Consider the following 12,115-nt stretch of genomic DNA (forward strand, 5'->3'; position numbering starts at 1 on the left):
ATGGTTTGAAGGGACAATAACAGATGAAACCAATCAGTGAACAAGCACAGCGTCCATCTTGTTCTATACCAGCCCACCCCCTCCCTTCTTCTCAACCAACAAACAAAAGTGACATTTCTGAGATTCAGGGCCTGAGAAATTTTGGAGGTAGACTACACACACATAAATGGGAAATTCATAAGACTGATTGTTGTGTGATGACCTAATTCGTGATCAGAAAGCTCAATTCTTTTATTGGTTTAGAAACATGACACTTAACCACAAAATAATGTGAAGAGAATGTGTAACCCACCGCATTTTTCCTTCTCTTCCTCCAAACATCATAGAGAATTAGCTTCCTGATGTAACAATAAGAACTCAGGCAAATAAATAAATAAATAAATAAATAAAGTTTGTGTCACGTGTCTTCTTACAAATAATGCTACCATAAATTATGGGGACCTTAAATTGGCCAAAAAAGACTGGAACAGGTTGAATTAAAACTGAGAAAATATCCAGGACAGTCTACACACACTGGGTTTCAGCATTGCAACGAACATTCGTGCTGGCTCACTACCTCCTCCTGGATCACCATCTCTGAAATAGATTCAGGAAATCAAGAGGCAGGGAACACAACTCTAAAGACACGGGTAAATGGGAGCATTTTTGCAAAGGAGAAAAGGGAATTTAAACTCAAGGAAAATGCATTGTTCTAACGTTTTCTAGTACTGGGTTGCTTTTATTAATCTTCTTACTCTTACAAGACCTACAATAAAAAACCAGACATCAGTGTATCTGGGACATGCATAGTTACAAGTTCCATGAGAACAGTTTAATTTAACACCAGGACAGCACAATTCATCTCAGCATGGCCACCTGGCATAAACTAGAACTATATATCTTATGAGACAGTAGCAAGCTTCAAAAAAACCTGGGAAAGCAGACCCATGTGAATTTTTCCACCAAGTGCATTTAGAAAGAGACACATCTAATGAAAACCCAAAGAAAATTTCAAAAAACAAAAAAGATCTGGGGACTGAGGAGAAGAATTCTCCATGATCACTGACTTTTATAAGAATTCTAGTTAAGATAGTTTTAAGTTTTAATTCAACATGCTTCTCCTGTTCTTTCTTTACCAAAATCAAATAAAAATCCAACCAGAAGGCATTTGCTTTTGAGATTTCTTTCCTGGATGATCAAAATCAACAGTTTTTGTTCCATACATGAAGTACTACAAAGTAATGGCAAGTTGTGCTTCCTATCACAGACACACATCCTTCACTTTAGTGATGAGTACAAGTTTACATTTTTTGTCGCCTTTCTCACTGTGCAGAGAAATAATAATGATAATCCTAAAATTGTATTTCCTAAGAACTTATAGATCCTTTGAACATGCGATTAGTGCTATCTCCTGAACATCATAAATTGTGTGCTTCTCCATTCAAACTGACTTTCTGTTTCCACTAATATGTTACTCATCACATGAGGCAGCCTCTGAAACCCACCGCATGTGAAGCCACCCCTCTCCTGGCTATATCCGCTCGGGCAAGTAAAAGAACATTCCTAAGCTTTGGTTTCCTTGTCTTCATAACAAGCAAGAGAAATAATTCGTGTTAAGTTCTCCCACTCAGAATATACTTAGTAAATGTCAGCTTAAATCATAAACCCGAAAGCAGGTATTCGGAGACTTTACTGCACATTCGAGATTCAAGAGAGAAGAAAGCTCTGTGGAGAAACGGGGCAACAAGGACAACTCAGCCACTAGTTAAGTCTTCGCTACTCACCATGCCTTCCATGTCCTAGCAGGGTTGCCACTGCCCCGGTGCTGGTTAGAAATGCAAACTCTCAAGCTCCATCCCAGAACCACTGAATCATAATTTTCATGTTAACAAGATCCCCAGGTGATTCATATTCGCACTAAATTTTGAGAAGCTCTGAGCTCAGTGATGTGCTCCTGCACGCAGACCTCACAGCTCATTAGACAAAAATTCAGGTCTCAGTAAAATTATCAAAGTATGTGTCATGGATCATTGGGTCACTTTCCAATGGCTAAAATCGTAAATATTATATGTGTGTGCTATCTATTATGGTAGGTGGACTTCAAATTCTTTTTCCTGAGTTACTAAGCTTGTTGCACAAGTGTTAGGAGATATCTCTTTACAACTTTAAGTAATATTTATAAGTGAGGGCCATTCTGAAGCCTGCCAGCCCAAAGTTTTTTGTACACTATTAACGAAACTAAAGTGTAAAACAAACAATAAGCCTAAGATCCGAGCCTCAAGTCTTTTTTTTTTAATTTTTAAATTTTTTTTATTAACATATAATACATTATTAGCCCCAGGGGTACAGGTCTGTGAATCGCCAGGTTTACACACTTCACAGCACTCACCATAGCACACAGCCTCCCCAATGTCCATAACTCAGCCACCCTATCCCTATCCCCCTCTCCCCCGCAACCCTCAGTTTGTTTTGTGAGATTAAGAGTCTCCTATGGTTTGTCTCCCTCTGGACCCCATCTTGTTTCATTTATTCCTTTCCTACCCCCCAAGCCCCCCATGTTGCCTCTCAACTTCCTCATATCAGGGAGATCATATGATAATTGTCTTTCCATGATTGACTTATTTCACTAAGCATAATACCCTCTAGTTCCGTACACATCGTCACAAATGGCAAGATTTCATTTCTTTTGATGCTGAGCCTCAAGTCTTAAAAATCTAACATGGCCCATGGCTTTGGCCCAAGCTCCAGAGACCACACAGCCAGTTCCCCAATACAAGGCAACAGTTTCAGTGGCTGGAGGGAAGAGGCTGTGACTAGGACCTGCTGCCATTCAGAAGCAAAATACAGGCAAAGGCTCTCAGGCATAGTGTGGGTAGAATATTTGAGGCACAGGCCATAGGATTACAGCAGCCATTCCAACAAATAGATATTTTGCATGCCTAACATTCCCAAGTTCCATTCTTAGCCCCACTAACTTCAGAACAATTTTTTAAAGCCATTTCATGTGCATTTTTATAGTTAAATAGTTTTGAATTTGGGGCCAGCTTTTGCTTAAAAAGAAACGTGCCTGAACTGTACTTTATCACAAAACCATCTCTAAACTCTAAAGAGAGAAAATTCCTTTCTGACCCTTTCTCACACTGCACTCCAGTATCATTGTATTTTCTTCATTTAATTTTTAATCTATGCTAATTTTATACAATCTGTAAATATATCCTGGAGAACATAGACCACATCAAGTATTCAAGGCAGCCACTAGGGAGCCCAGAGCAGCTGAGTGACTATTTTACACATTTTGCTGGGGGTGGTAGGTGTTGGGCTTTCTTCTGTGATGGGCAGTACAATGTCCATTTCCTTTTTCTATGCAGTTATTCTTCCTGAGTTACTACTTCCTACATGATGGCCAAAGTCAACTTGTAAGATGCTTTAAGTTGCATATATTTTATTTTTCCTATTCTAATTTCAAAATGCCATTTTGTATGATCTCTACTGAGAAGAAAATGAGATCATTTTTAAAACAATTACCTAACAACACTTCAGATAAGAAGCTGCATTTTTCTGCCTAAGATAAGTGTTTTTCTTCTCTTTTAAATTGAGTCTCATATGAATGATATCTAGATTATCGCTCTTTTCCTTGGGTATAAATCTGAAATCCTTTCACTTGTTTCAAATCCTTATACCACTAAGGAAGACTAGCCTCCTGATCACCTAAAAAGCCCCATTTTCACTCTCCTAGAGTTGTGCCAGGCAGTATGATTTAATTATTATTACAGACAGATTTGCATAAAGCTTTCTTCTGAAGAGTTTTAGGCCATTTAAGCAATGTCATTAGATAGGCAGAGAATTCTTTTGAGAAAATGTAATGGGGCATGAAAAATAATAAAAATCCACAAAATACATTTATTCAAGAATCTTAATAATGAAGAGAAATTACAATTCTGAGTATAGACCTAGAGGCTGAGTACTCTCTATTATTTTAAAATAAAACAGGATTAAATAGGCACAGCATAATGCCTCAGAATCAGAGGGCAGTCCCCAGTGTTATGTCTTCTGGAAAACTACTCTCATTTCAGAAAAAATAAATTCAGCATTCTCTTATGCCATCTATGGAATTTACTGAAGATGCAGAACAGCAATTAACTTCAACAATAATTGCATATGGGCTCACCAGATGACACTGTGGTAAAACAAGAAAGTTGATGCTGCCATGGACTATCTCTCATTGAAGGATCTCCCACTGATTGCTAGTACCTCATCAAGGTTGTTGGATACACAGGAAAGAGCCATGTTGATGACCTTTCAGGGACAAGTGGTGTTTTCAGGTTTCCCTCTGCGCTGCCACCTAGTGCTCCTTCTTAAAGGGGAAATATACACCCAAGACCTGTTTATGGAATGACCTGGTAAGAGCTGGCAATATTTAAAAGCATCATAAACTTTGACTCAGCAATTCCATCATTAGCAATGTACACTGAAGATAATGCCATATAAAAATGCACCAAGATTACTTATAAATGACATCCTGGAATATTATTTTTAATAAGAAAATAACAAATTAGAAATGACTGAAATATCCTTTGATGGAGAAAAAGTAAAATTATACTAAATTATACATTGGAGTGATATGCAGCCCCTTAAAAAGTTAATTGATATGGGAAAATCTCCAAGATAAAGTCCAGGAAAATGTGTGATATCATTTACCATATATGCAAAGCCTACACCATGCATATGTGAGTGGGTGCACTGAGAATCATCTGGAAGGATAGTTTGGGAGGGAAAGGAGAAATAGGGGTTTTTTTATGTTTTATTTTACATCTTTTCAGATGGATGGAATATTTATTGTATGCATGCATTATTTTTAGTTAAAACATTAAAAATGCTGTACTGGTATGAAGAATGATAGAGTCAGACAACTTCTATGACTCTGGACTGTAGCGTGGAAGACACCGCAACTAAATCATTGTGACACTGTCATCACCCTCTGATTCCACCCTGCCTTTTTCTGACACCCCTGCTCTGCTACCAGCTGACTAATAACAGTAATTTTTTTGTTTTTCTAAAGATCATTAAATCATATCATGCGATGTCTCGTATTGTCATTAATCTGAAGGTTATATTGTTAATTATTCTTGCTTATTAATAAATTGCTAGGTCAGTATTTTCTCACTGACTTGACATTTATCAATTTTTATAATGCTTAAAAGATAACATGACCAATGCTTTTTTGAGGAGTTTCTGAAAATGTATTAGCACAAAATTAATGATACTGTTTAAGAAGCCTATAGGATTATCTTGATGAAGTCTTTCTTTATTAAAACTTAGCTGATTCCTCTTTAATAAGTTTAATTATCTTGAATAAGTCACAAGTGAACTATTTTCTTGCTCTTTTTCCACATATACATATAGAATTAGAAAAGTGTATTCATTCTATGATTTATCCACTATTATTTTAAATACCAAATAAAGTTAATTTGGGGGAGAAAAGACTGAATCCAAACCTAGTGTTGGGGAACTTCACCAAAAAACCATAACTACCAATTGACCCATGAGCTGCACCCAGGCACTCAGAGGCTCTTCAGCTCCTCCCCTGTCCTTGGAATGTGGGTTGTTTGCCCTTCCCACATTGGATGGTGGGAGGGCAGGTACGGGAAGATTGGGAGGGCAGATGCGGGATTTGGTTAGTCTTGCCACCCAAGACAAGCCTCAACTGTAAGTTCCCTGTTATTAAAATTGTTATCTACCAACCTGGAGTGGCCTGTCTCTTTCTGCCCTCCCCCCCCTCCCCTGCTCACGGGGGGGGGGGGGGGGGGGGGGGCTAGTCTCAGATTACACCTGGGCAGCTCTGGGGTGGGTGGTATACATGATTTACAGTAACACCACTAGCCCTCAGCTCACTCAGTTGTTTGCTGTGACATAATATTCACTAGTAACTACAGACTTTTGGGGAGCTTTTTAAAAATACTGCATCTGATAGTAAAATGAAACATCTTTCTTTTGATGGTTATTTCACTTTTTCATTATTGCATACATCCCCTCAATCAGCACTGGCATTCTGGTCATGTAGCCCTTTGTGTCTCTGTAATGCCAACTAATTTATAATTGTGTTCATGCATAAGAACCTCAAGCACATACTGCATATTTCCCACGCCTCCGGCATTCCTGAATAGACAGCTAAGTTTATTGGTTATGTTGCTCCAAAATGATTTTGTTTTTTAATGTAACCTATATATGTTATTTAAATTGTGTTCTTTATTTTAAGAACAAAGAAACTCATGGTGAATTATATCCCACTGATTTTTATTTCTTATCCCTATATTTACATATTCAGAAGTCTCTGAATCAGTTTTATGACACTGTCATTCATTTAAAAAAAAAATCCTCAGATTACTTAAGTGGCAGTCATTTCATCTCCATCCCTACTTTACTATGCATTTTAAGTGACAGGGCTAGAATCATCCATATTTGCACACTAATGTGAACATAAAAGAGTTAAACCTCCCAAATGACTATCTAACAAGATAGAGAGAGAGAGAGAGAAAAAAAGCTCTTTGTCAGAGTATACATATAAATAATCTGCTTTTCTTTTCTATTATTTAAGATTAATGAAAATAGCCCATAAATATATGAAAAGTTGCTCATCTTCATGATTCATCAGGGAAATGCAAATATAAACTATAATATGAAATTATGTACCAACATCATTTATCATAATGCCTCAAATTAAAAAGATCAAAATTGCCAAATGTGGGTATGGGTGTGGAACAACTGGTATAACCACTTCAGAAAACAGTTTGGCAAAACAATTTTACAAAAGGTTAAAAAGTTTTGTCATACCATAAGAGACTCTTAATCTCACAAAACAAACTGAGGGTTGTGGGGGGCAGTGGGGGCAGGTAGGGAGAGGGTGGTGGGGTTATGGACATTGGGGAAGGTATGTGCTATGGTGAGTGCTGTGAAGTGTAAACCTGGTGATTCACAGACCTGTACCCCTGGGGCTAATAACACATTATTTGTTAATAAAAAAAATTAAAAAATTTAAAAAAAAGTTTTGTCATTAAATAAAACAGTTTAAACCCCTGAACAAGTAATTCTACTTAGGTATATACCCATCAGGCAGGCATAACACCAAAAAGCATGTAAAGAATGTTTACAGAATGACTAATTAATTATAAAGGACAAAAGTGGACAGCACCCCACTGTCCTTCAATAATAAACTGGACTGTGGTACATTAACACACATGAAATATATACCACAATAAGTATGAATAATTGATATCTACATGCAAAAATATGGATGGATTTCACAAACAGGATTTTGAAAGAAAGAAGTCAGACATAAAAGAATATATAATGCATGATAAATTGCTTCTTACTGTCAACCTTGGTCAAGACTTATCCAAAATACTGAGGAAGAGAGTGCCTTGAAGAGAGAGTAGTAACATATATCAAAACACAATTTGGAAAAAAAAAAAAATTACTTTCCTTTAAATACTAACTGTGTGATCACAGAAAAGTCATCTGACCTCCCTGGCCTCATTTTTCCTCTGTAAAACAGAGATAATAAAGCTTTACCTCCCCCCAGAGCAAATGACTGTTCGGAAGATCTCTGAGGTCCTGTGGGGCTTTACATCGATGACCCAATGAGATAGTTTCACTGCTTTCTACTTTCATGAATAAAAACACAAAGAGTTCTTTAACAAAAACAATAATAGCTCACCTGTTCCAAGCCACTTTACATGTATTTACTCATTCAGTCCTCACCCTAACCATATAAAATAGATACAACTATTATAGAAAAGGAAACTGAGACTCTTGAGAGTTTTGGTAACTTGACCAAAGTTGCACAGCTAGTAAGCGGTAGTCAGAATACAAACCAGAAAATCTAACTCTATTAACCACATACTTAAATACTCGATATGCAAAGACATTATAATAACTTCATTTTAGCTAAGCAGACAGGACTTTTTAAATTAAGTTTAATATAATCTGTTGTCTAATCACCACAGAGCATATTAAAATGTAATCTATATTATATATTAAAACTCTGATCTTGTCCAATCAAAGGAAGGATGACTTTAATTTATTCATATAAATCAAGGCTTTTTAAGGCAGTACTACTTAAAAATAACTATTGGTACGAGACAAGCACCAACTAATTTTGGTGGTCACATTCACATTTCCTATATTTGATGTCTCTCCGGAAAAGGAAGGGAAAACCGTCTTCCTTGTTATTGTTTTAAACATAGCCTCTTCTGCAAGACATTATAGTATTAGTTCAGATTGCCTCAGATTCCCTATTTTCATGAATCACCTTCTCTGTGAAACAGAGCTCTGTGCTCAAAACTGAATCTTTAATTTTTTTTTTTAATTTCAGTGCCTTTCCGTAACTTTGTTTGCTAAAACTTTCATCAATTATTTTCTGACAGTTCTTTTTGTTTTCTTAACGTGGGCTGAGATTTTATATATTTTAATTGGTTGGACCTCATCCTATTGCAGAGTTAAAGTCACCTAAAAATATTTAAACTTTACATTTTCCAGAGTTATCTTGAATTTGTGTCAGTCAGTCTCTTTGTTAGCTAGCTGAGAGCCTGTAACTAGGATGTGGTGATTATGGCTGAAAATGGAGAAGCAAGAGGGATGGAGGCAAAGTCTGCTTACTTTGCACCACCTCCTAGAGTTAGCCAGGACTCCCAATGGTTTTGCATGATAAGCTTAGTTACCAGTGGATAAAAGTAGATCACTTAAATTAATTGTACTAGATGGGTGGGTTTTTTAAAAAAGATTTTTATTTATTTATTTACTTACTTGAGAGAAAGAGAGAGAGAGAGAGAGAGAGGAAGAGAGGGGAGGAGCAGAAGAAAAAGAAAAAGCAGACTGTGTTGAGCACAGGGCCCGAACTCAGAACCCCGAGATCATGACCTGAGCTGAAATCAAAAGTCGATGCTTAACTGACTGAGCCTCCTAGGCACCCCTATAGCATATGGTTTTAAAGAAGGAGGTAGGCTCTGGGGCACCTGGGTGGCTCAGTGGGTTAAAGCCCCTGCCTTTGGCTCAGGTCGCAATCCCAGGGTCGTGGGATCGAGCCCCGCATCGGGCTCTCTGCTTGGCAGGGGGCCTGCTTCCTCCTCTCTCTCTCTCTCTCTATGCCTGCCTCTCTCCCTACTTGTGATCTCTATCTGTCAAATAAATAAATAAAATCTTAAAATAAATAAATAAATAAAAAAGAAGGAGGTAGGCTCAAAAAGCACAACACTTCCAGTTGGAATGTCTCTGAGACTTCCAGCTAATTGCGTGTTCATGGACAAGTCATGCACTTGCTCTTACTAGGAAGACAGAATCAATGCCTGCCTTATAAAATTGTTGTAAAGTTCACATGAAGAGCAGAATTCTGTGCCTTCTAACCGATGGAAGTCATATGACTTCGTTATAGTTGTGATTATTACCTTAATTATTTGGTGTTGGCATTCCTACCTTTGAATCTTCTGTCTCTGTTTAACTTCACCACAAGAGCTCAGGGCTAGGAGCAGGAAGAGGCTTAGCCCTTCCTTCCAACACTTTCTTATGTAGATTCAAATAAAGAAAAGGGACAGGCTTAGTTCTCTTTGACTTCTTTCCCAGAACAACAACCTTTTTTACTATTCACCAGTATTTATATTTGGATAAAGAGCTGGAGCTGAATTTACAGAGGGAAAATATAAAGCAGACTGCAAAATAGGGCTGCTTAGGGTTGCACAAACAATTCTGTTAAAGGGAGCCAGAAAGCATTCAATAAAGAACACCAAAAGACCGCCGGCCACTTGCACTTCTTTTGTTCATTTCAATCTTGGCAGTCAAATTCAGCAGTTACGTTATATGTTTTCCCTTCCAAGGACTTTGGAAACAAGTGATTAATCTCTTTAAACCAGTCTCACTAAAAAATATATTTTGTTAATTTTATGTCCTTAAAAAGGCCTTTGAGCAACAGAGTTGCAAAGACAGGATGAGCTCAAGGTCTAAGAGGAAAGCTTATGGTTCTCTTTTAAGAAGTAAAAAACATAGAGCTTAATTCATGCTCCACTGAAATTAAGTTCTCATAAAGTATAACAATGATAATACTGGGAACACTAACATAAGAAAATAAGACTGTCATATATTATAGAGACACACACACACACTCTGATGTAACTATTTGCTTCTCTCACTCAGGACATATGAAAATCTGAATAATCTAAGCAAGTCAGTTAATGATTATTAAATTTAGTTTAAATGTTACCTTTTCTTTTATAAAACAAGTTTTTGCAAAGTTTTCATAAGCACATTTCCTGAAATATTTTGACTGACTGGTTTTTAAATTATGCTTGTAGAGACACATTCCCAAATAATCTTTAAGAATATTTACCGTAGGAACTAAATGCTTAGTTCCCTTAGGAAAAAAAATTCTGTGGGTGTTCACAGAAAATTTCTTGCTAGCTCTTGTAAAATGTTGAATTCATCAGAATGAGACATACTTCGAATACTCAAAATACAAACAAATATAGGCACAAATCATTTATATTCCATGGCATTCCTTCACTGACTAGAACCAGAAAGATAAAGTCACTTTATCCTTAACACTTTTAACCACAGAAAATGAAAGACTTAAATAAATAATTTTGGCATTTCTTCAGTGGTGTTGTGGTCCCCTCACTGATTATTTACTTGCTTTCTCTATGATCTATGAGACAAACACAGTCAATTTTCAATCATTAATACCAAAGTCTGCCAGAAGCACTTTGCATTAATAAATCTCAAAATATTTTACCATTTCATTAAGTCTAACTGCATGTTGTTGGGAAGATTTCAAGCATTGTCTGATTTAGTAGGCAGCTGACTGTTGGTAACAGAGACAAATGGTAAAATCAGAATTGAAATTCACTACTTCTGACTAATGCATCTATCATGATGGTCCATTATTTCAATCAGCCTGCCTCTAATAAAACTGACATCACTTAATGCAAATCTACTATATTCAGGGGTAACAGTGCAGAAGTATGTGTGCAAAGAAGGATAAAAGAAGTTAGAGCAAAAAGTCTGATTCCAGCAATTGCTGTGTTATGTATATAAAGCCCTAGAAAAGGCCCTTCCTCCTACATCTATCTACAAAGAAAACTACCGAACATCACCACCAGCTTTCCCATACTAAGATAAGTTCAAGGAGAAACTCAGATGACTCCTCGCTGAGGAAATTAGCTAGTGACACATGTTAGAAAAAAATGCATTCAGTCCTTCCTGGATCAGCCAAACCTATCTGACTAGGCTAATATACTTTCGTGAAATGGATTGGCTTCAATGTAAAGTCTAATAAAATTAAATATAAATGAGCTCCTGAGGGAATTAAATCAATGGGCTACAAAGCGACTTCCTGATTTTTTCCTGCGAACTCGTCACTTTCACCAGCAACAGCATGGCAGTGGTACACGGAGTACAGCGAACAAAAGCCCCATCAAAAGGAACAATTCATTCTCAAACCCTCTTTTCCCTCACTCTTTCCCTCCCCTCCCCCACCTCTGCCTTTGCGCATGCGTCTATGATGATACCGCACTCACACAGCCCTGCATATTCTACAAACTTTATCACATTGCCATTTACATAGCTTCCTATTCCTTTGGACAAAAATAGCTACATTTTAAATGCTTCTTCTAATAAGAATTTAAGGATAATCTTTTAAAGCGTAAGTGACATAAATGCAACGATTTCCTACTGAAGGAATGATACAGAACCTACTTTGGGACAGCTACAAATTCAGAGAGCATTTCCCGACATCTGAAGTGAACCCCACGGGACTAAGAAGGTCAAACAGCTTCCCCACTCAGAAGTTTGAGCCCTTTTTTCATGAACTGACACCAGGCCCCGTCCACACCCGACAATCCTATGACAACGTGCTCTCAAAGCTCACTCACATCGTGGATTTCCTCTGTCCGGGTGGTTGGGTGTGGACCATTCTTAACCTATTCTGCAGGTATGGGTATCAAGTGGTGCAATGAGAGAAATGCCTACCGCTAAGTTCCTTACGGATCTTTCCTACTATTGTCACTATACAGAACAGATTCCTCTAAGAAAAAACTTTCCTCTTAAATACTAGTATAACATTTATAAATGGAAAAGAACTGATCAACCAAAA

The 12,115-nt window shown here is 37.3% G+C and overlaps 1 protein-coding gene across 5 annotated transcripts in view; it reads right to left on the reverse strand.

Moving 5' to 3' along the window:
- Positions 1–12,115, reverse strand: part of NELL2 (neural EGFL like 2) — a 414,049-nt gene that overhangs the window by 233,123 nt on the left and 168,811 nt on the right. The window lies entirely within an intron of this gene.

This window comes from Meles meles, chromosome 7, assembly GCF_922984935.1.
Source record: "Meles meles chromosome 7, mMelMel3.1 paternal haplotype, whole genome shotgun sequence".
In the NCBI taxonomy this organism is placed as follows: domain Eukaryota; kingdom Metazoa; phylum Chordata; class Mammalia; order Carnivora; family Mustelidae; genus Meles; species Meles meles.